We start from the raw sequence: 23,104 nt of genomic DNA, 5'->3' as shown, positions 1-23,104 counted from the left end.
TAAATACAACATGAGCAATAAATACATCAATGCATTGGATTAAAACATTGGGATTAAAAAAAACTTTACCCAAAACCTTGTCTTTGGGCCCATGTAAACAAAGATACCACACAAACAGTAAGGGAACCATACATACTAATTAGACATGTGTCCTGGGGCTAACTATGTATAGGCAAAAGACCATGAAGTAGAAGGATGCCTCCTACCGACAACTTAATTTCCTTATTTTCTGTTTGACTGCCTTTAAGGGTCTACTATCACAATCATTTCAGCCCTTGGCACATGGACAATTCAATAATAATAATAATAATAATAAACCTCACACAACCCCCCCCAAAAAACAGTGATTGCTTTACATAAGATAAAATGAAATACAGATCCTGCCAGTAGGCTCATATTTTTAAGAAAGGTATACAGTACTTAAGGGAGTGTTACATGAGAACATAAGAAGAGCCTGCTGGATCAGTCCAGTAGCCCATCTAGTCCAGCATCCTGTTCTCACTGTGGCGAATCAGACGCCTACAGGAAGCGTACAAGCAAGACCTAAGCATAAGAGCACTCTTCCCTCCTGCAGTTTCCAGCAACTGGTATTTGGAAATGTAGTGCCTCTGGGTGTAGAAGCAGAGCATAACCATCATGGCTACTAGCCACTGATAGCCTATCCTTCATGAATTTTTTAAATCCTCTTTTAAAGCCATCCAAGGTGGTGACCATCATTGCCTCTTGTGGGAGTGAATTCCATTGTTTAACCATGCAAATTGTGAAGAAGGACTTTTTTTTGTCTGTCCTGAACTTTCCAACATTCAGCTTCATTGGATGTCCATAAGTTTTAGTGTTGAGTGAGGGAGAAAAACCTATTTCTATCCACTTCCTCCCTGCCATGCATAATTTTATACAGTTCTATCACGCCACCTCTTAGTCACCTTTTCTCTAAACTAAAAAGCCTCAAATGCTGCAAACTTTCCTTGTAGAGAAGTCTCTCCATCCCCTTGATCATTCTGGTTGCCCTTTTCTGAACCTTTTCCAACTCTACAGTTTTGAGGTGAGGTGATCAGAATTATACACAGTATTCCAAATGCAGTCGCACCATAGATATATATAACGGCATTATAATATTGGCATTTATTTTCCATTCCTTTCCTAATGATTCCTAGCATGGAATTTGTCTTTTTCACAGCTGCTGGATCAACATCTTCATCAAGCTATCCACTATGAGCCTAAAGTCTTATTCCTGGTCCATCACTACCAGTTCAGACCCCATGAGCATATATGAGAAATTAAGATTTTTTTGGGCTGACATGCATCACTTTTCATTTGTATACATTCAATTGCATTTGTCATGTTATCCCCCATTCATTCAGTTTGGAGAGGTGCTTTTGGAGTTCTTTGCAATCCCTTTTAGTATCACCAGCAGACTTGGCTACCTCACTGCTCATCCATAGACTGTTTATGAATAAATTAAAAAACAAGTTAAATATATCAACCTTTGGGGGACTCCACTGTCTACATCCCTCCATTGGGAGAACTGCATATTTATTCCTGCTCTCTGTTTTCTGTTAACCAGTTCCTGATCCACAAGAGGACCTCTCCTTTATTCCATGACTGATACTCCTGAGTCTTTTGTGAGGTACTTGTTGAAAGGTTTTTGAAAATCCAAGTACACTATGTCAGCTGGATGCGTGTTGACACGCTTAAAGAATTCTAATAGGTTAATGAGACAGGACCTACTCTTGCAGAAGCCATGCTGGTTCTGCTTCAGCAAGGCTTATTCTTCTATATGCTTGCTTATTTTATCTTTAACAATACTTTTCAATAGTTTTCCTAGGGCAGATGTTAAGCTAACTGGCTTGCAATTTCCATGAACCCCTCTGGATTTCTTTTAAAACATTGGTGTTACACTGGCCACTTTCCAGTCCTCAGGTATGGAGCCAGATCTTAGGGACAAGTTACATATTTTTGTTATAAGATCAGCAATTTCACATTTGACTTCTTTGAGAACTCTTGGGTGGATGCCATCCGGACCTGGCAATTTGTCACTTTTTATTCTATTAAGCCTAGAATTTCATCTCTCATCACCACTGTATACCTCAGTTCCTCAGATTCCCTTCCTACAAAAGTTCAGTCAGGCATAGGGATCTGCCCTATATTCTCCTCTGTGAAGACAGATGCTTCTTTGGTTTCTCTTTATCCTGCTTTAGCACTCCAAAGGGTAAGGAAATGAACCCGAAGAGGAATTCTAACAGAAGTCAAAATAATTGTTTTGACCAAGTGATGGTTTACTTGGATCCCAGGAAAGCGCATAAAAGAAAATGGGGCACACTGAATTCCCTGCAAGTCACCATATTGACTTGCAAAACACAAAAGAGGAGAGCATGGCGGAAAGGATTGTGCTATGGGGGAAACTTCATCCCTTTCTCTGCCATGGAAATGCCTTCTGAATTCTATTGCATCTGTCAAGTGATTAAGAACCTGCACCTCCCATGCACAGACTTTTTTCTTTCCCTGTTTGTAATAGAATAGAATAGAATATCCCCAGCAGAAAGCAGGCTGTGATGCTGCTGTTCACAGCATTGTTATTTATTTTCCTCAGTTGCTGCTCTGGAAGCCCAGAGTTGACAGACCGGTTTTGTAGAATAGAAACATTATAGACTGTTACTGTCAGAGTGTTAAATGTGATGGATAGAGAAATAGAGAAGAGGGAGGGGACTTTATACTAGCCATGTCTGAACACCAGGGTGCTCATGGGAAAATAAACCATCCGCATATAAGAAATGAATGAAGTAATGTGGCGGGAGGTAATGGGCTCTTGCAATGCGCCAGAACAGAAATGCTTATGACAGGATGGACTTAACCCTTGCTGTACTCCTCATTCCCTCACCACATCTGTTGGGAATAAACTTTTCTGTGCATTTGTCTGAAGCCTATTTTTATATTATTACTAGAAAAATGTCCCTCATTTTGTTTGTGTGTTCATGTATATTTCAGGCACCTGAATAGGGGGCAGAACAACATGTCTTTTGCACCCCTTAGATTCCTCTTGTCAGCCATCTAGTGCCAGGGCTGTTGGGCAAGTTGTTCAACACATTGTTGTCCCAAAGTGCAACATTGTATCCTATGGGGGTGAGTGGCAGCTGTTCACATATAAAGAAGTAAAGGGATACTCTCAGGAACACCAGTAGGTTCTAAGCATTCCTCTTGCCCCTAGTGATCCCAGTCTTTGCAGTAAATAATGGATTAGCCCCCTTTTCAGATATGGCCTGGTGAGAAGGAAGTTAGACACTACTGCATAGCCCAGGGGTAGCTAATGGAGTGCCCTTCAGATGTTTTGGACTAGAATTCTCATAATCCCTGACCAGTGACCATGCTGGCTGAGGCTGATGGAAGTTGTCCTCAAAATATGGACCACATTGACTACCTCTGGCATAGCTTATACCCAGGTTCTTGATCACAAAAGTGTGATGGAAAGATATATGCTGCCCTCTCCCAATGGCATGATTCCAATCTAGATTTCCCCTGCTGCCACTCACAAGGCTACTATTTACTTTTAAAATGCATTCACACATGTACATGTTTTAAATTATTTGAACAGTGTCACATTTGTTTTGCCTTAGTTTTGTTTCCCTGAGATTCTTTACATTTGATTCATGAGAAGGCTTCTAGGTATCAGTGTGAAAGTTCCAAAGTTGTGCATATTTTAAAGAACCTTCCTCAACCTGGTGCCCTCTAGATGTTTTGGAGTGCAACTTCCATCAGCTACAACCAGCATAGCCAGTGGTCAAAGATGATGGAAATTGTAGTCCAAATTATCTGCAGAGCACCAGCTTGGGAAAGGTTGTTGTAGAGGATAGTTGTGTAAGGAGGCTGAATGTTCTATATTGTTTTAAATTTTAAATTGTGTTTTAAATTGTTTTTAAAAGATGTATTTTAAATCGTATTTGTTTTTAGTTATTGTAAACCGCCCAGAGAGCTTCGGCTATGGGGCAGTATACAAGTTTAATAAATAAATAAATAAATAATGTGAACCTGTGATTCAAATGCTTAATTCCCTTCCAAGGTGTTCTAAATTCTGTCACCAGTAAGTACAAATTCTGTAATCATAGCCTGGGCACATTTGTGAAATGTCCTTTTTACAAAATTTGGATTGTTGAACAGGAGATTTGATCAAATAAAGATCTGAAGATCATCATGGCCACAAAGTGGCAGATGAGGTCTTGGCAGATTGCACCTTATGTATTTATTTTATAAGATTTTTATGTTTCTTTTCATATACAGAAAGAAATACCAAAGCAGTTCACACAATAATAAAACATAATAAAAAAATCAGGTCCCTGGTGAATCCGTTATCTGCCCATGCTGGTGGCCAGCACTTAGCGCACCACCTACCCTTGAAGTATACCCCAAAACCTAAGCTACTGGATGCATCACACTGTACCTGAAGCCAGATCCAAGCTGTTGTTGCCAGAATGAAACCCATTTTATGAAGCAAGAAAAGTCAGACCTTGTAAGTGCTGTTTTATGTTTTATGTAAAGTGAATTTGATGGTGAGGCAAAGAAGCCCCTGACATGGCTTGCATCAGCCTTGCCCAAAATGTCCTGCCCAGTTTTACTACTCTGAAAGCAACATTAAGGTTCCTGAGGAGGACCTGTATATTTCTGAGCCTACACTTTAGCATGTCCTGTATTAGCTCTTTTACAGCCAACAGTTTATTATTGGGCAAATGAGAGGAGGTAGCCAGAGAGCCCAGCTGAATGCCCAAGGGTATCATGCTGTTACTTGGTCCTTCAGTTTTTTCTGGGACCAACAGGACCCTCACATGGTCAGCCATGGTTTGAAAAGCCAGTAATAATTCTTGGCACTGTTGTGCTAGTGGGGCCTTCAAATCTAAATAGTGGGTGACCTGAATATGCTGACAGACAGCCCATTCCAAAAAAGTGCTGAAGGTTTCAAACACAGCACAGGAGATGGAAGACCCCATTGGCATGGCCTTGTCGTATGTACCCATTGGTCACAGTGAACTTACAGCCCAGAAGGATGAAATTGCTGGGGTGCACCAGGAGAAGGAGAAAGGCTGATGGTATATCGCATTTTGCCATTAGGGCCCCCAGTCTACAATCCCTCATTATCTTGCACAGCCCTATCAAATCAGGCATACTTTACAAAGCAAGATTCAGGAGGTACTGAATCATTAACGGACAAACCCCTGGAGTAGGAGAGGTTGTGGACAAGCCTGATTTCCCATGGTGTGTTTTCTCTTCCCCTGGTCAGAGATCTGCTAGTCTGGGATTGGGGGGTGGCTCATAAAAGGAGCTCCTATTCTGCCCAAAGCACATTCTTTGGCTATTTTTGAGGCAGTCACTCCCAGCATTGCTAATACAGGCTTCAGAGTGGGCCTCTGAGGCCTTGTGCTGGCCCATGGTGGGAATTCTAAAGCCCTGGGTAAAACCTTCCAGTACATAAGATGCTGCTGATTTATATGGGTTGTTATCAAGGAGGAGGTGAAGGGCAATGTGGTGGATGGATGTAATTGCCATGGACAAGGAACCTACACCCATAGAATCATAGGATAGTAGAGTTAGAAGGGGACTATAAGGTCATCGAGCCCAACCCCCTGCTCAGTGCAGGAATCCAAGATAAAGCACACCCAACTAATGGCTATCCAGCTGCCTCTTGAATTCCTCCAGTGTTGAAGAGCCCATCACTCCCCTAGATAATTGGTTCCATTATTATGCTGCTCTAACAGGAAGCTTTTCCTGATGTTCAGCCAATATCTGGCTTCCTGTAAGTTGAGCCCATTATTTTGTGTCCTGCACTCTGGAATGATCAAGAAGTGGCCCTCCTCTGTGTGACAATTTTTCAAGTAGTTGAAGAGTGCTATCATATCTCCCCTCAGTCTTCTCTTCTCAAGGCTAAACATGCCCACTTCTTTCAGTCTCTCCTCATAGGACTTTGTTTCCAAACCCTTGATCATCTTTGTTGCCCTCCTCTGAACCCGTTCTAGTTTGTCTGCATCCTTCTTAAAGTGTGGTGTCCAGAACTGGACACAGTACTCAAGATGAGGCCTAACCAGTGCCAAATAGAGGGGAACCAATACTTCACATGATTTGGAAACTATACTTCTGTTAATGCAACCTAAAATAGCATTTGTCTTTTTTTCAAGCAACAGCACACTGTTGGCTCATATTCAGCTTCCAATCAACAACAATTCCAAGATCCTTCTCACATGTAGTATAGCTGAGCCAAGTATCCCCCATCTTATAATTGTGCATTTAGTTTCTTTTTCCTAAGTGTAACACGTATCGCTGTTAAATTTCATTCTGTTGCTTTCAGCCCAGTGCTCCAGCCTATCAAGATCACCTTGAATTTTGTTTCTGTCTTCCATGTCATCTGCAAATTTGAAAAGTATTCCCTGTACCTCCTCATCCAAGGCATTAATAACTATGTTGAAGAGCACTTGGCCCATGTTCAAGACCTTACCCATTACTTACCCTCCGTTTGAGAAGGAATCTTTGATAAGCACTCTTTGAGTATGATTCTGTAGCCAACTGTGGATCCACCTGATAGTTGTTCCATCCAGCCCACATTTAGCTAGCTTGCTAATCAGAATATCATGGGGCACTTTGTCAGCTTTGCTGAAGTCGATATATTTTGTCCACAGCATTCCCACAGTCTACCAGGAAGGTTACCCAAACAAAAAATGAGATAAGATTAGTCTGACATCATTTGCTCTTGATAAATCCATGTTGGCTCCCAGTAATCACTGCATTGTTTTCAAGGTGCTTACAGACTGACTGCTTTATAACCTGCTCCAGAATTATCCTAGGGATTGACATCAGGCTGACTGGTCTGTAGTTCTCATGTTCCTCTTTTTTGTACCCTTTTTGAAGATAGGGACAACATTAGCCCTTCTCCAGTCATCTGGCACTTCACCCATCCTCCATGATTTTGCAAAGATAATAGACAGTGGTTCTAAGAGTTCTTCAGCCAGTTCCTTCAACACTCTAGGATGCAGTTCATTGGACCCTGAAGGTGTGAAGTCATTCAAAGTGATTAGGTATTCCTTGACCATTTGTCTATCAATTTCAAGCTGCAATTCTGCCCTTTCAGCTTGTACTTCATATTTGCCAGGAGGGTCATTGGCCAGGAGGGCCCTGGTCAAGCACAAGACAAATAAGTTCAAAATTTCAACCAAGCAATGAACACTCTGGTGGACTTGAAGGCAGTCCATTTGCATTTTTTGTTACATCAAACTGTCATTTGCAAGCAGTAAAACGCTAAAATGAAACTTATACCTAGCAGGTGTCTGCCTTCCCCTCCCTTGCCTGTCTTTGCTCTTATATTACATGTGCTGGCTGGAAGCCCCACGAACAGATGCTTTTCTGGGAGGGGTCACAGCTGAGTGATGTTCTCTTGATGGTGCTTCAAAGGCTGTGTCAGCCCCCTTGAAGCTTAATCTCCCTGATCTAGGGGTCCCTTATTTATACCTAAAAGACCATCTGGGAAGGGGCACCTTATACCTATTAGATCATTATCTTCCCATCATCCAAGCTGCTAGTTTCCCCCTCAGGTGAGTTTGTTTATCTCTCCTGACCCTACATGTGCTACAGCTGTGATGTTTATTCCCAGCTACCACACATTGACTAATGAGCTCATGGGCATAACTGCCTTGTTTTGACTACCAAGAGTCTTCTCTGACTTATTTACTTAAGCAGAGTGAGAACCTTTGTAAACAAATTAAACTCACTGTCCCTTCAAAGCTTGAGAAAGCCACAAACAAACCCACCTGGCAGAGCAGAAGTGTGAAATATGCTGGATTGTTTTGGTTAACTAAGCAAAGTTTCTCAGACTCTATGTTGTTTTTGAACACAAAGTGAAACATTTCTCAACTTATTGTCAGGGAGCCTGCATTTTGAGCTCTCCAGATTCCAGTACACTGCAATTACAGTGTAAGCACCCCAATAAATCAGGGGTATGAGGCATGAATTATGGGACAGAGGTCATTCACATGCCATTCTAATCCTCCTTGTTTTACATCTAGATTTCTAGCAGAGATTAGCAATACACTCCACCCTTAGTGACACATGACATGGCTTTGTCCTCAGTCCTCAATCCCCCTCCCTCCATCAGGGAGTTGGAATTTTCTATGCACATGCAGTATCTTAGCAGACAAAAAGCAACTTATCATTAACAGAATAATAACAGCAATCAGAAATACAACTCAATTGACATTTGCAGCTTTTACAATAGTAACAGAAATTACAGACATTCCCTTACACAATTCTCCCCTTTTCTTTTATTACATCCATACAATTGCCCTGGGTTCCCCAGAATACACCAAAACACATGATACAGCTGAAATTCTTGCATCTCTGTCTTCTTGAAACATCTGTAGCATTGTAGGCAGCATGAGAGTGGTGTCCTTGGCACAATCTCTGGCAGGCACCGCCCAAGGGAACCCAGACAGGCATCAGGGCTAGCACCCAGTTGCAATTCATCATAATTGTACCCCACATAGAAGCATAAAGAAACAAAGTTATAGTTTGCATTGCACAGCTTTAGCAATATAAGCAGCACAAAGAAGGCACTGAATGCATCACATCATCTAGATGCCCAGGACCAAAAATATGCCAAGTCCTTACTTGGAAGATTTTCCTTCCTCAGTTCCCCATTTAGTGGCACATCTACATATGCTGGCCCATTTCTCAACTGTACCACCCCCAATGCAAGGCAATCTGGGTGCCCTTGCACCAAAGATACTGCTCCCCAATGGCATTTCCAAGCATTGACTGTTATGAGAGTATCATGTGGGCAGCTTACTTAGGCCCAAACTTGCCTCTGCCATTTCCTACTCATATCAGTCAGTGGTCCTAGGAAATATAGCCAACTGGGTTTTCGGCATGTTGTTGGTAGTGTGCCCCAGCTTATTTCCTCCATTTCACACCACCTGTAAGTAGATGCATGTGAATTACTTTCTCCACCTCAGTTCCCCACTATCCAAGCATACTGGAACCTTGGCAGTGGCCACCGGCACGCAATAGGTAGCCCCTGGCCTCACCTGTTTGATTTGGCTGATTTGAGTAGACAACCCAGACCTTTTGTCCAGAGATCAAGTCTTGACCAGTAAATTCAATCCTTTCTCCCCTTCTCTGTGTTGGGCGTTCTTGGGCCCATTATTTCATGGGGTACAAGCACACTTAGCTTCTCACAGGGTAGCTGTGCCACTCCCTGGACCAAGTGCAGTATAGCACTGTCTGAATTGGTGGTATGTAACAGCACCTTCACTTCCCTTTGGAAATCAACCTCTCTAATCCTCCTAACACCTGTATGCCTTTAAGGGCTAGGCCAGACCTTGGTGCCACTTGCCCATAGGCTCCATGGAGCCTTGTGATCTCTATGCCTAAGGGTGCTGGGACCCCCATTCCAGTAGGTATCACCACTCCTTCTGGCATGGTGAGATCAGCTCCTGCACTCTCAAGTGTTGTCTGGAGGGAAAGCACTTCACCTGGTTGACTCTGCCACACCTGCAGATGTCCAACTGGTTTAGGTGCTGTGAACCCAGTCATCTGCTGTAAGGGTGTCAGACCCATGCTCAAGGGATGACTGTCAAGTTCTCTCTCAGTCTGCTCCACAGCAGTTTCCCCCTCAACTTGAGCCCTCTTACGTGTCTGCAGAATCTGGGCTAGATGGGGGATATGCGGTTGCCAGAATTCCATCAGGCCCACCAGGCTCTGGGCTTCCACTTTGGCTGTTGGAGCCTGCAAGGTAGCAATTACATTGAGTACTTTTCCAGGCGTATGTCCCACAGGTCCTGTCCAGACCACCCTTAGGAGTTGCACCAGCTGCGCAAGCCCCTGTAACAAATCCATTCCAATGATACCTTCTGGGACCCTGGAAATCACTACAGTTGCCCACATTGGGGGCAATTGCCCTAAGGCCAAATGCAAGCACATCTGGGTAGTGCACTCTTCATTTTTCCCTAGAGTGCTTTTGTACATAGTGCTTTGCAGTTGTACACACTTTCCCACCATGAAGTGCATTAAAACAGACAAAATGGATAATAGCTATTCCAGCAAAAGAAGTGTGCTAGATCAATTAATAGCGTGGTCAGGGATGCCACAGGAATAATCTTGTGTGTACAGCACCCCCAGAATGTGCCCACATCCTGCACTAAATGCACATTAACACACTGTGTGTACACAAGCTAAGGTACTATCCCATGTATGACTTTCCATTTCACACACTGGCAAGGCAAATTTTGAACTTTTTTGATAAGCTATTGTTCAAACACATTTATCCAAAAGAAGAACACTTTCTTGAATTTCAAATCACTTTGGGAGAAACTATTCCAGAATAAACCAATATAGCAAGTAGAATACAACCTTCAGCAATAGTGTGTTTTAGCAGACAGTAGAAAGTTAGTGATGTAAACCTTGGTTTTGGAATTGGAGAGTCATAAGCATGTTCCTAAGCATGTCCCTTTCTTCATCTGTGAAATGTTGTGAGAGTATACTTTAGTAAACTAGACAAATGAAGTAGCAATGCTATCATCACTTTCCTTATTCATCACTATTATTATTACCTTTGAACCTTCGTTTGGGAGTTTTTCAGCATTATTAATGTAACATTATTATTTTAAAATGCTACATTAGAAGTATTTCCCTTACAATTCTGAAAAAAGAAAGTGTGTTTTCTCAATTTCACCCATAATAATAATAATAATAATAATAATAATAATAAAAGTCTTTTGAGAGTTGGTAACCATGCGATATCATCAGGCCCTACTTGCTGCCGACTGGCAAATCTGCTAGCATACCAATGTAAGTGTTAGTCTGTGGACAAGTTTAAACATACACATATAATTTGAAATCTTCCATAGACCCAATGATTGGACATTCTGAACTCTAAAACCACAAACCAGATTGGGCATCCTCCTGTGCAAACATTTTATATCATTTCAACAAGGGTTCCACATGAGAACTTCCTCTTGTGTTGGGCCCAGAATTTCCAATTTTTGCCTCCAAGCCATTCCAATGTCTATTTTATCTGATCCCAAAATGGTTAACAAAGAGAGCCACACTGAATTCATTCTCCCAGTCTTGTGTGCTCTGCCGCCCCACCACTACCATCTACCTGCACCTGACTTTTCCGCCTTTTCTCTGTAGTTATAATGATGAAAAACTTTTTCTAAAGGAAGCTGAGATTTTCAGACCAACAATGGGTACTTTCGATACTAGAAGTCCAGCTTTACAAGTTATACCATTGCAGTAAATTAATGTACCCAATATAAAAAGAAGTCCTTGTGTTATCCAAACCGGGACTTGGATTTACAAGACTTGGTTTCAAGTGCCCCTCTCATCGTGAACGAGTGGCCCTGTCAATGGAAGATATCCCTGAAGGTCACTGGAGCCAGTCCACAAAGTTGCAGAGACAGACCAGCAAGACTGGACTGAGCCAGCAGAGGAGGATTTGATAACTGCTTTTCATAAACTTCCTGACAAGGAGCAATGCAAGATAATGAGCAAGCTAGGAAAACTACAGGATAAGCTGACCCAAATTAAGAGGGATAATCAACAAAATACAAGGAATACAGTTCCAAATCAGCCTCCTCATACGAAACTGCAGTTACCTAGCCTGGCAGACAAAGGGGGAAATGAAACAGGAACAAGCAAAGCTACAGACGGGCATCCACTCAACACTGAGGTTCTTTCCTGGGCTATAGACAGGATAGTTTCCCCAGAATCAAATGGTGAGAGTGAGAAAAGTGACCCCCTCAAGAATAACAGAGCATACCATAGGTCAATCCCTACTAGCGAGAGATGGACTGCTTACAGACATTTGGGTCCACATGAACTGGGCAGCCCCACTCCAAACCATCAACAAATTCTGGGTGGGGGGGCACAAACAGCCGAGCCGAGCCCAGAAACACAACAGCAGCTTTTTTTAGATCCCACAGGCCTTCTAACCAAGTTAGACTAATAGCAAAATACTCAGAATACCCCTGCGCACTCTCTCATGGAATATGGCAGGTTGGTCAAACAAGTTTGTTGATCCTGAGTTTATCCTCTATATGTAATCATTCAATCTGTTATGTCTTCAGGAAACCTGGCTATCAGATGTTAATGATATGCACCTCCAAGGTTTTAAAATAGCGGCCCTTCCAGCCTTAAAAATATCTAGGTAGGGGCGCTAAAGTGGAGGTCTAGCCGTGCTTCTTTCCACAGATACACGCTTGGATATTCGCGATTTGAAGTTAACAAACAATGGATATATCCAAACCATACTAGTGAATGTCCCCAGAGCCAACCCAGTCGTATGCGTGAATGTATATATGCCCCCTAACCCTATGAATCCACATAGTAAGCTAGCCTGGCAAGAATTAGAGCAAGTGCTACAACGCATTGAGGAAGCATTTCCAAGAGCAGACATCATGCTGTGTGGTGATTTTAATGCCCGAATTGGTGAAAATAATGAACAAATCCACAGAATCCTCTCTTTAGATGAGGAGATTGTGGATAATGTAAGACCATCAGATAGATGTTTACAGGACACCCTCATCAACAGATATGGGCAAATACTCTACAACTTTGTATATAGGTACCAGCTACAATGCTTAAATGGTGGTCCGCATGATAGATCATGCAGCCAATACACTTACTTAACCCAGAAGGGGGGCAGCGTAGTTGATTACATCTTTATGTCTCATAATATGTACTCCAAGGTACACTCGTTCCACTTAGAGGAACGTGTGGAGAGTGACCACCACCCACTGGTCGCAGTTGTAGGGGTAGGTACAGTTAATAGCAGTAAACAACTCACTAGTTCCCACCCTAAAAAGGGTACTCAAATAGGGGAAAGATGAATTAGGTGGTTGCTAACCCTGGCAGATGAAATAAAACAAATTCTGTGGAAGCAGACCATGCTGAAGCTGAGAGAAGAGCTCACAATCAAGGGAGATAACATCATCAGTTCATATCAGGTTTTGATAGAAACATTAAGGCCACTCTTGGTAAAATCTGGAGACTATAAGCTGAATCCTTACACAAAATCTTGGTTCGACACAGAATGTAGAAACAGCAAACGGATCTTGGTAAAAGCAGCTAGATCCCAGAGCTTGGAAAAGTTACTTTTTTGAACTACAACTCCCATGAGCCCCAGCCAGCATGGCCACTGGATTGGGCTGATCGGAGTTGTAGTTCAAAAAAGTAACTTTTCCAAGCTCTGCCAGATCCTTAAGGTTAAATAACTCCAATGTACAAATTAGGAGGTTCTTGAGACACAGGCATGCCTATAAGAACCTTCTAAGAGGGAAAAAGAAGGATTATATCTACAAATTTTGGAAAGATCTTGGGCAAGCAATTACTAATAAGAATGAAAAATAGTTTTGGGAGCTCATAGCACATGGTCTCAAACAAATTAAACCAGTAGTGGAAGGTCAAATTCCTATGGAACAATGGGCCTCATATTTCAGAAAGCTGTATGAAGGCAGTGTCGTAGGAAATCAACCAGAGAGCTGTGGATCAATAGACATGCTAGCTCTAGAGATGCTCCCCACTTGGCCCCCCGTGAGCATAGCAGAAATAAAAGGCCTGATAGCAAAGCTCACCCCGGGAAAGGCCCCAGGTTGGGACATGCTACCAGCTGAGATTTTCCGAATAGACCCAGTATGGTGGGCCCCAGTTCTTGCAAAACTATTTACAACAATTAATGCAACAGGAACACTTCCAGCGAGCTGGACATCTAGCATTGTAATCCCGCTCTACAAGAAAGGCGATCGGGGGGATCCTCAAAACTACCGCCCAATAAGCTTACTTGATGTCCCCGCTAAAATATATGCTCGACATCTTCTAGTTAAACTAGAACACTGGGTAGAAGATCAACATATCTTATCCCCAATGCAGGCTGGTTTTCGCAAGCACTTTAGTACAATTGATCAATGCTTTGTCTTGAATTATTTGATACAAAAAACCGTACACAATGCATCAGGAAAATTATATGTTGCTTTTGTAGATTTATCATCTGCTTTTGATTCCATAGATAGACAGCGACTATGAGGGAAATTAGAGGCCAGTGCAATAGACAGGCGCCTGCTATTCCTTATACAACAGCTCTATTCCAACACAGACATCAGGATCAGAGTTGGTAGGGCAGGCTGTCTCTCTGATTCAATCCCCACTTCAAGGGGTGTTAAACAAGGTTGCATCCTGGGCCCGATCTTATTCAACCTCTTTATAAATGATATCACGCAGGAAGTTCTCAATCCCTCCAGAAAACTCCAGTGTTGCTTTATGCGGACATTTCTTTAACTTGTGTGGGGCTGCGAAGACTGCTCACTAAATTTGAAAGGTATTGTAAGAACGAAGGATTATCTATTAACCATAAAAAGACTAAAGTAGTTGTCTTTGCCAAGAGGCACGAGCAGCACAATTGGACTCTGGATGTGCATAGTATAGAACAATGCCGTTCATTTAAATACCTGGGCCTCCACTTTTCTGAAAACACTTTGTGGCACACCCATTTAGAGGCAATCACATCTTCAGCTGCCCTATTGGGGCCTATAAAGAAACTCTATCATACCGAGGGCCACCATCTGGTAGAACCAACACTAAAAGTTTTCATAGCTAAGATTGTGACCCACCTCCTGTATGGAGCAGCAATTTGGGGTGAGCAGTCTAGAGATCAATTCGATATATTTCAAAATAAGTTCCTCCACCTGCTCTTGTCTGTAACACATAGCACACCTGGCACGCTCCTAAGGAGCGAAGTAGGCCTCCCTTCTCTTAAAGCACGTATACACAAATCCATCTTACTATATTAGAAAAAGTTATCAATGTTGCCCCAAAATATGTTTTTCGGAGCTACAGAATCAGGACGGCTGGGTATAATGCAGCAGACGACTGATACTTAGCTACTTGATCTACCCAGCCACATTGACGCAGGATAAATCTGAAAGTACAATCAGGGACATTGTCTATGATAAAGACACTCAAAAAGGCCTTGAATATTTAAAAAACTGTAAATTCTCCACCTGGTTCAGCAAAATTAAATTAGATCATGAAAGGGCCTCCTATTTGCGGGAGCTAACTTTTTCCCCTGTAAGAAGGGCCTTCACCCGACTCAGATTCCAACTGATGCACACTGAATATCTGGTCAGCAGATACACAAAAAAACCATTAGAAGACCATTTGTGCGTATGTGGTTCAGGGCAAATCGAAGGCATGGAGCATTATATCTTATATTGCACCCTATATGACTCACCAAGGACCAAGTTCTTCCTTCCCTTTCAGACCTTATTAGAAGGCCAGCCAGATGAATTTAAGATAAGATGACTGCTGGCAGACAAAGACAAATTTGTTACCTATAGGATAGCCCCGTTCGCGTTAGCTGCAGCGAATATCAAAATGACCTCCTTAAAACACACTAGCCCCATCAGTAAAGGGGGGACCACTTGAGTACACTTCTAACTCAAATTAATCAATAAATGAAGCAATTTTTATCTTATAATTATTTTAATTAGCTTTTGAAAGCCTAGGGTTTTACCTATGTATTATTGGATTGAATCCTAATGTGTCTCAAACAATGTATACACGTTTTATTATATTGTAATGGCCATTGGCTATAAACTATTATTGATTGATTGAGTGGCCCTGTCCATGTCACTGTCAGCCTCAGTTTCCATCTATAAAATAAGTCATGCTGAAATCAGTTTCTTAGTCCTTCTGGCTCTTTGATATAGCCTCCAAAACCTGAGACCAATGTATAGGATTATTTGGCATGCACAGCAAGAATCCAAAACCATGGTTTGTTAAGGGTTCTTTTGCTTTGATAGGGCCCTTATGAAGAGTCCAGAGCCAGCTCAACTGTTTGGTTAGCTGCAACTTTAAAGTTTCCTGGGGCATCTCATAGTTATGCTTTTGTGTGCTCAGGAGAGGAATAAATTTCAAAGAGGTATGGCAGGAAGACCTGCCCCCAAAGTTGTGGTTGTTATCCAAAGAATTAACTTGCCTCTCCACCAAGCCCGCTTGCAGCCTTTGGAACCATTCTTGCAAATCTCTTTTTATGAGTATCCCTGAATCACTTTTGGATCAAATGATGAGTAAACGTAATCATTTATTAATTCCCTCTCCCCCAGAAAAGGATGCTCAGACTTCATGTTATTTGGTAAAATGTGCAATTGAAGCTTGTCACAAGTAATTTATTCCTGTTTGCTGTAATTTCAAGGAATACAGACACAAGACCTATAGGATAAAAAAACAACAAAAAAAGTAAAGTATTCTAGCTTTCGCTGACAGTACAAAGGTGTCATATACAAGAAGGATTGACACAGACCAAGGGGTCTTGTGGGAAATATGATAATAACTATAAAGAAGAGAGATTATTCCCCAGTTGCCAACATTCAAACCTTTTTACAGTCAGTTCAAACATATAAAACTTTATTGCTCTAGCAGAAAGGGGAACAATTTCTAGTTGCACAGCTTTCCCTGGGCTGGCTTTATACCGTCTGTGTTATTGCTCTATAGTGGCATTTTAAAGTTTATTGAACAAGACTTTTACAATTGAAGGAAGTATATAAAACTGTAAATTTATTAGATTTTTCAGGATAAGTGCCCTTTCTAGTTCTGCTCAAGAATTTGGAGCTACGAGAAGCCACTAGTTACAAGACTTATTAATATTAAAGACTGACGGTGCACACATTTTATACCTTAACTGATCTCAAAAATAATATTATTATATTACTGAAAGCCAGAGCTGTCACGGCACAGAGGTGTGAGGATAGTGAGTATATGAGTGCTGTGGATTTCTATTTCTATTCAGCCTGAGCCACAAATAAGTTAAGCCAGGTGACTTAAACCAGGTGGGCTACAAGCCAGTGAAACTCAGTCTATTAAATAAGTCAGACTGGAATTTCTGAGTTTAAGCTGATTGCAGTCAATAGGTTTAAATTCTGTTTCAAGCCAAGCTTTAGCTGGTTTGTGTATGGGAACAAAACATCCCATAAAACTCTTTAAGATGTTAATGGACAGCATACTCATCCATGCTTTGATTATGTGAATGGGACTATAGGCAGACATCTAGGCATTTTAGCTAAACTGTATTGTAGATTGCAACCAGAATGCGTTGTATTCCATAAAAGTAATATTTAAGCACAGCACGAGCTAGAGGGAGCCCCAGCTGACGAAGCATCAAGGCCCCAGCTGACAAAGCGTTAAGGCGAGTTAAGCAGCAGAGCGAAAAGAGGGTAAGTAGCTCCCATTTATTTCATTCTTTAATTGAATGAAAACAGCTCAGAGCAATAAGTAATAAGGGCAGCCTAAGGCCACCCTGAGCTAGGGCCAAATCCTGGAAGAACCTATATCTTAGGAGACAGATCCTAGGAGAAGGAAGCCTATAGAAAGCTAGTTTTCAACACCACCCTAGCAGGAAAGCTTCAGGGGACACTGTAAACATGGCTAAATTCCAGTTGGAGAGAAGGGGAAAAAGGAAACTCCACCAATACATACAGGGAGAGAGTCAGCTCAGTCCTTGCTATAAAGGGCAGCAGTTCGGCAGCAGCGCAAGAAGGCCAGGGCCTCCCACTGTGCCCATCTGTTCCCTGACCTCAACTAAACCGCAGTCCCCAACCCATTGACGTAATAAAACTTAAACAAAACTATGCAGGTAAGAAGCCAGCAGGGGTGTGGGGGCTTTCCAGTGTTTTGCACTGCCTGCAGCATGTACGACTATCTGCCTGCTGGACAGAAGTCGTGGGTGTGCTCTCGGTGCAATGAGCTCCTGGCTCTCCGGGAACGACTTCATTTCCTTGAGGCCAAGGTGGCTGACCTGGAAAAGCTGAGAGAGGCAGAGAGGTGTGTGGAGGAGGCCTTCAGGGACGTTATAGCTGTGTCCCACTCCAAGGATGATAGCTCTTTTGCTATCATGGAGAACGATGGTCTCAGGGAAGGAGAGCATCCAGCCGAGGAAGAGGGAAACGATCACTTAGAAGGGACCCATTCCTTGGGGGATGAGCAGCTATCCTCTTGTGCCGAGGATATATCTCCGCGGGGTGGAGGGATCCTTGTAGTGGGTGATTAGATCATTAGGAACATAGACAGTGGGGTGTGTGATGGGCGTGCAGACCGCAAGGTGTTTTGCCTGCCTCGTGCGAAGGTTGAGGATATCGCCCATCGTTTAGATAGTTTGGTAGACAGTGCTGGGGAGGAGTCAATGGTTGTGGTGCACATTGGCACCAACAACATAGGGAAATGCAGCCTTGAGGTCCTGGAATCAAAATATAGGTTGCTAGCTAGGATGCTGAAAGCCAGGACCTCCAAGGTGGTTTTCTCTGAAATGCTACCGGTTCCACGCGTAGGACCAGCCAGACAGGCACAGCTTTGCAGTCTCAATGCGTGGATGAGACAATGGTGTCGGGTGGAAGGGTTTGGATTTGTTAGGCACTGGGGAACATTTTGGGACAAGCCAGGCCTGTACAAAAGGGACGGGCTCCACTTGAGCCAGAATGAAACCAGACTGCTGGCACTTAAACTTAAAAAGGTGGCAGAGCAGCTTTTAAACTGACTGAGGGGGGAAACCCGACAGGAGCTGAGGAAGGTTTGGTTCGGAGTAAACCTCCCCCCTGTGATAAAGACCAAAGAAATGATGAAATTTTAAAAGGGGTAGGCCTAGAAGTAGGCATTGTGAGAGCAGGGGCACAGGATATAAATTCAGAAGGGCAAAATTACCACAGGCCAAACCACAAGTGCCAAAGACACTTGAAGAGAGACACTGCTTACAAGTGCCTGTACGCTAATGCTAGGAGCCTCCGAACCAAGATGGGAGAACTGGAGTGCTTGGTCTTAGAGAAGAGCATTGATATAGTGAGCATAACGGAGACCTGGTGGAATGGAGAAAACCAGTGGGATACGGTTATCCCTGAATATAAACTATATCGGAAGGACAGGGAAGGACGTATTGGTGGCGGAGTCGCTCTATACGTGAAAGAAGGCACTGAATCCAGCAAGCTCGAAACCCCAAAAGAGGCGGACTCCTCCACAGAATCATTGTGGGTGGTGATACCATGCCCCAGGAGGGATTTAATACTGGGAACGATCTATCGTCCCCCTGATCAAAATGCTCAGGGAGACCTTGAGATGAGATATGAAATTGAGGAAGCATCCAAACTAGGAAATGTGGTAGTAATGGGTGACTTCAACTACCCAAACATAGACTGGCTGCATATGTGTTCCAGTCATGACAAAGAAGCAAAATTTCTAGATATTCTAAATGACTATTGCCTAGACCAGTTGGTCATGGAACTGACCAGAGGGACGGCAACCCTGGACTTAATCCTCAGTGGGGACCGGGACCTGGTGCGAGATGTAAGTGTTGTTGAACCGATTGGGAGCAGTGACCATAGTGCTATTAAATTAAACATACATGTAAATGGCCAATTGCCTAAAAAATCCAACACGGTCACATTTGACTTCAAAAGAGGAAACTTCACAAAAATGAGGGGATTGGTAAAAAGAAAGCTGAAAAACAAAGTCCAGTGGGTCACATCACTCGAAAATGCTTGGAAGTTGTTTAAAAACACTATATTAGAAACTCAACTGGAGTGCATACCGCAGATCAGAAAAGGTACCGCCAGGGCCAAGAAGATGCCAGCATGGTCAACAAGCAAAGTCAAGGAAGCTCTTAGAGGCAAAAAGTCTTCCTTCAGAAAATGGAAGTCTTGTCCAAATGAAGAAAATAAAAAAGAACACAAACTCTGGCAAAAGAAATGCAAGAAGACAATAAGGGATGCTAAAAAAGAATTTGAGGAGCACATTGCTAAGAACATAAAAACCAACAACAAAAAATTCTATAAATACATTCAAAGCAGGAGACCATCTAGGGAGGCAATTGGACCCTTGGATGATAAGGGAGTCAAAGGTGTACTAAAGAACGATAAGGAGATTGCAGAAAAGCTAAATGAATTCTTTGCATCTGTCTTCACAGTGGAAGATACAGGGCAGATCCCTGAACCTGAACTAACATTTGCAGGAAGGGATTCTGAGGAACTGAGACAAATAGTGGTAACGAGAGAGGAAGTTCTAAGCTTAATGGACAATATAAAAACTGACAAATCACCAGGCCCGGATGGCATCCACCCGAGAGTTCTCAAAGAACTCAAATGTGAAATTACTGATCTGCTAACTAAAATATGTAACTTGTCCCTCGGGTCCTCCTCCGTGCCTGAGGACTGGAAAGTGGCAAATGTAACACCAATATTCAAAATGGGATCCAGAGGGGATCCCGGAAATTACAGGCCAGTTAGCTTAACTTCTGTCCCTGGAAAACTGGTAGAAAGTATTATTAAAGCTAGATTAACTAAGCACATAGAAGAACAAGCTTTGCTGAAGCAGAGCCAGCATGGCTTCTGCAAGGGAAAGTCCTGTCTCGTACCCTATTAGAATTCTTTGAGAGTGTCAACAAGCATATAGATAGAGGTGATCCAGTGGACATAGTGTACTTAGACTTTCAAAAAGTGTTTGACAAGGTACCTCACCAAAGACGTCTGAGGAAGCTTAGCAGTCATGGAATAAGAGGAGAGGTCCTCTTGTGGATAAGGAATTGGTTAAGTAGCAGAAAGCAGAGAGTAGGAATACATGGACAGTTCTCCCAATGGAGGGCTGTAGAAAGTGGAGTCCCTCAAGGATCGGTATTGGGACCTGTACTTTTCAACTTGTTCATTAATGACCTAGAATTAGGAGTGAGCAGTGAAGTGGCCAAGTTTGCTGACGACACTAAATTGTTCAGGGTTGTTCAAACAAAAAGGGATTACGAAGAGCTCCAAAAAGACCTCTCCAAACTGAGTGAATGGGGGGAAAAATGGCAAATGCAATTCAATATCAACAAGTGTAAATTTTGCATATTGGAGCAAAAAAATTTAATTTCACATATATGCTTATGGGATCTAAACTGGCGGTGACCGACCAGGAGAGAGACCTCGGGGTTGTAGTGGACAGCACGATGAAAATGTCGACCCAGTGTGCGGCAGCTGTGAAAAAGGCAAATTCCATGCTAGCGATAATTAGGAAAGGTATTGAAAATAAAACAGCCGATATCATAATGCCGTTGTATAAATCTATGGTGCGGCCGCATTTGGAATACTGTGTACAGTTCTGGTTGCCTCATCTCAAAAAGGATATTATAGAGTTGGAAAAGGTTCAGAAGAGGGCAACCAGAATGATCAAGGGGATGGAGCGACTCGCTTACGAGGAAAGGTTGCATCATTTGGGGCTTTTTAGTTTAGAGAAAAGGCGGGTCAGAGGAGACATGATAGAAGTGTATAAAATTATGCATGGCATTGAGAAAGTGGATAGAGAAAAGTTCTCCCTCTCTCATAATACTAGAACTCGTGGACATTCAAAGAAGCTGAATGTTGGAATATTCAGGACAGACAAAAGGAAGTACTTCTTTACTCAGCACATAGTTAAACTATGGAATTTGCTCCCACAAGATGCAGTAATGGCCACCAGCTTGGATGGCTTTAAAAGAAGATTAGACAAATTCATGGAGGACAGGGCTATCAATGGCTACTAGCCATGATGGCTGTGCTGTGCCACCCTAGTCAGAGGCAGCATGCTTCTGAAAACCAGTTGCTGGAAGCCTCAGGCACCTGGTTGGCCACTGTGAGAACAGGATGCTGGACTAGATGGGCCACTGGCCTGATCCAGCAGGCTCTTCTTATGTTCTTATGTTCACAGCCAATGTTAAGAACTTATCTCTCACTGATTTCAATAGCAGTGTTAAGCATGTTCTTAAGTTCTTTCTTGCAGAAATCACTAGGGCTTAGAGATATTTGAATTTGGCTGTATCATAATACCCTTTAATGGCCCACAAATTTTGGTTGACTGTAGCTCTTATGGATGCATGCCTGGTAGTAAGTCTCATCAAATTCAGTGGTTCTTATTTCAAAGGAGACATGCATAGGATTGCTCTGTTGATCCCTGACCTCACACCATGCCTTTGCATGAAGTCAGGGACAATCCCTGGTTTTCTTCCCATAGCTCCAAGTCTGAAGATGGGGATGAGACAGAGTGGGGTGGAAGGCTTTAGAAGCCCAGCACAACTGTGGGGACAATCTTTGCCTTTGCCAGTTCCAAACCTGTCAGAGGGAAAGGCTGGGATTCATTTTTGATGGTGGGTGGCAGGGGCACTCCAAGTGTCTTTACCATCAGGTGCCAAAAGGTAAGTCTTGTCCTTTCTTTGAAGCTTGGAGCTGCAACTCTTAGGCAAATTGTACTTTCTGGAGGCTAGCAGTTTTCAGAGAATGATCCCCACACACTTCCTAATTGCAAGCTGGAGACAAAAGCAGGTCTCCTGTCAATACCCTTTCCAAAGGGCAAAGGAACACTCTTACTATACTGTTATTGCATAAGAGAGAGACTACAGACCATGTGGATGGGACAAGCAGAAGGTGTTTGTCTCACTAGGGGCACAGGGGAGAATCAGGCCAAGTGGCAGCCAGTTGTATACTACTGATGGATGGGATGATCAGCTCATTTTATTTGATCAATGTGGGTTTTTTTGTTGTAATCCAGGCCTCAGTAAATGATGTGCTGTTAAAGTGTTTTTCTCACTCTTGAAAAATGAAGAGATCAAGGTCACAGGGTGTGGTCTAAAAGCACATGAAGCAGTTAACAGGTCTAGGACTAGTCAGTGTCTGGATGGGTGACTGCCTGGGAACTGCATGTATGCCACCTTGGCTTCCACAGTAAAAGAAGAGTAAAATATAAATGTAAGGAAAATATTTTTGTGTGTTGTGTATATAAGGTCAGAGATAAAGAACGGTAATAAAGAAATGTGAGTATCTTACAGATTTTCAGAGACTAGAGTGTTTTTCAGTGGGGTTTATAAAGGAGAACTTCCAGGTAGATTGTGGCCTGTCTCATTTCTTGATGCCATGGGCTTTTCTGGACACTGGTTGACCATTGCACAGCCACCAGTAATCCACCCAGGTTCCACCACCTCAGCCACTGCTTTAATTTTCGACCAATTGCTTTTTGCTGTGGCAGGCACAACTGCCATACAGGCATATATATTCATGTTGCAGGAATGGTGATTGTGCTAGGTATTTATTCATTAAAT

General features: G+C 42.7%; 1 protein-coding gene across 5 annotated transcripts in view; it reads left to right on the top strand.

The window, feature by feature from the left end:
* PBX1 (PBX homeobox 1) overlaps positions 1-23,104 on the top strand; it is a 480,515-nt gene that overhangs the window by 174,076 nt on the left and 283,335 nt on the right. The gene's annotated exons all lie outside the window — the stretch shown is intronic.

This window comes from Rhineura floridana, chromosome 1 (assembly GCF_030035675.1).
Source record: "Rhineura floridana isolate rRhiFlo1 chromosome 1, rRhiFlo1.hap2, whole genome shotgun sequence".
NCBI lineage: Eukaryota > Metazoa > Chordata > Lepidosauria > Squamata > Rhineuridae > Rhineura > Rhineura floridana.
Note: the sequence above shows the minus strand (reverse complement) of the source record. Positions and strands in the feature narration are given on the sequence as shown.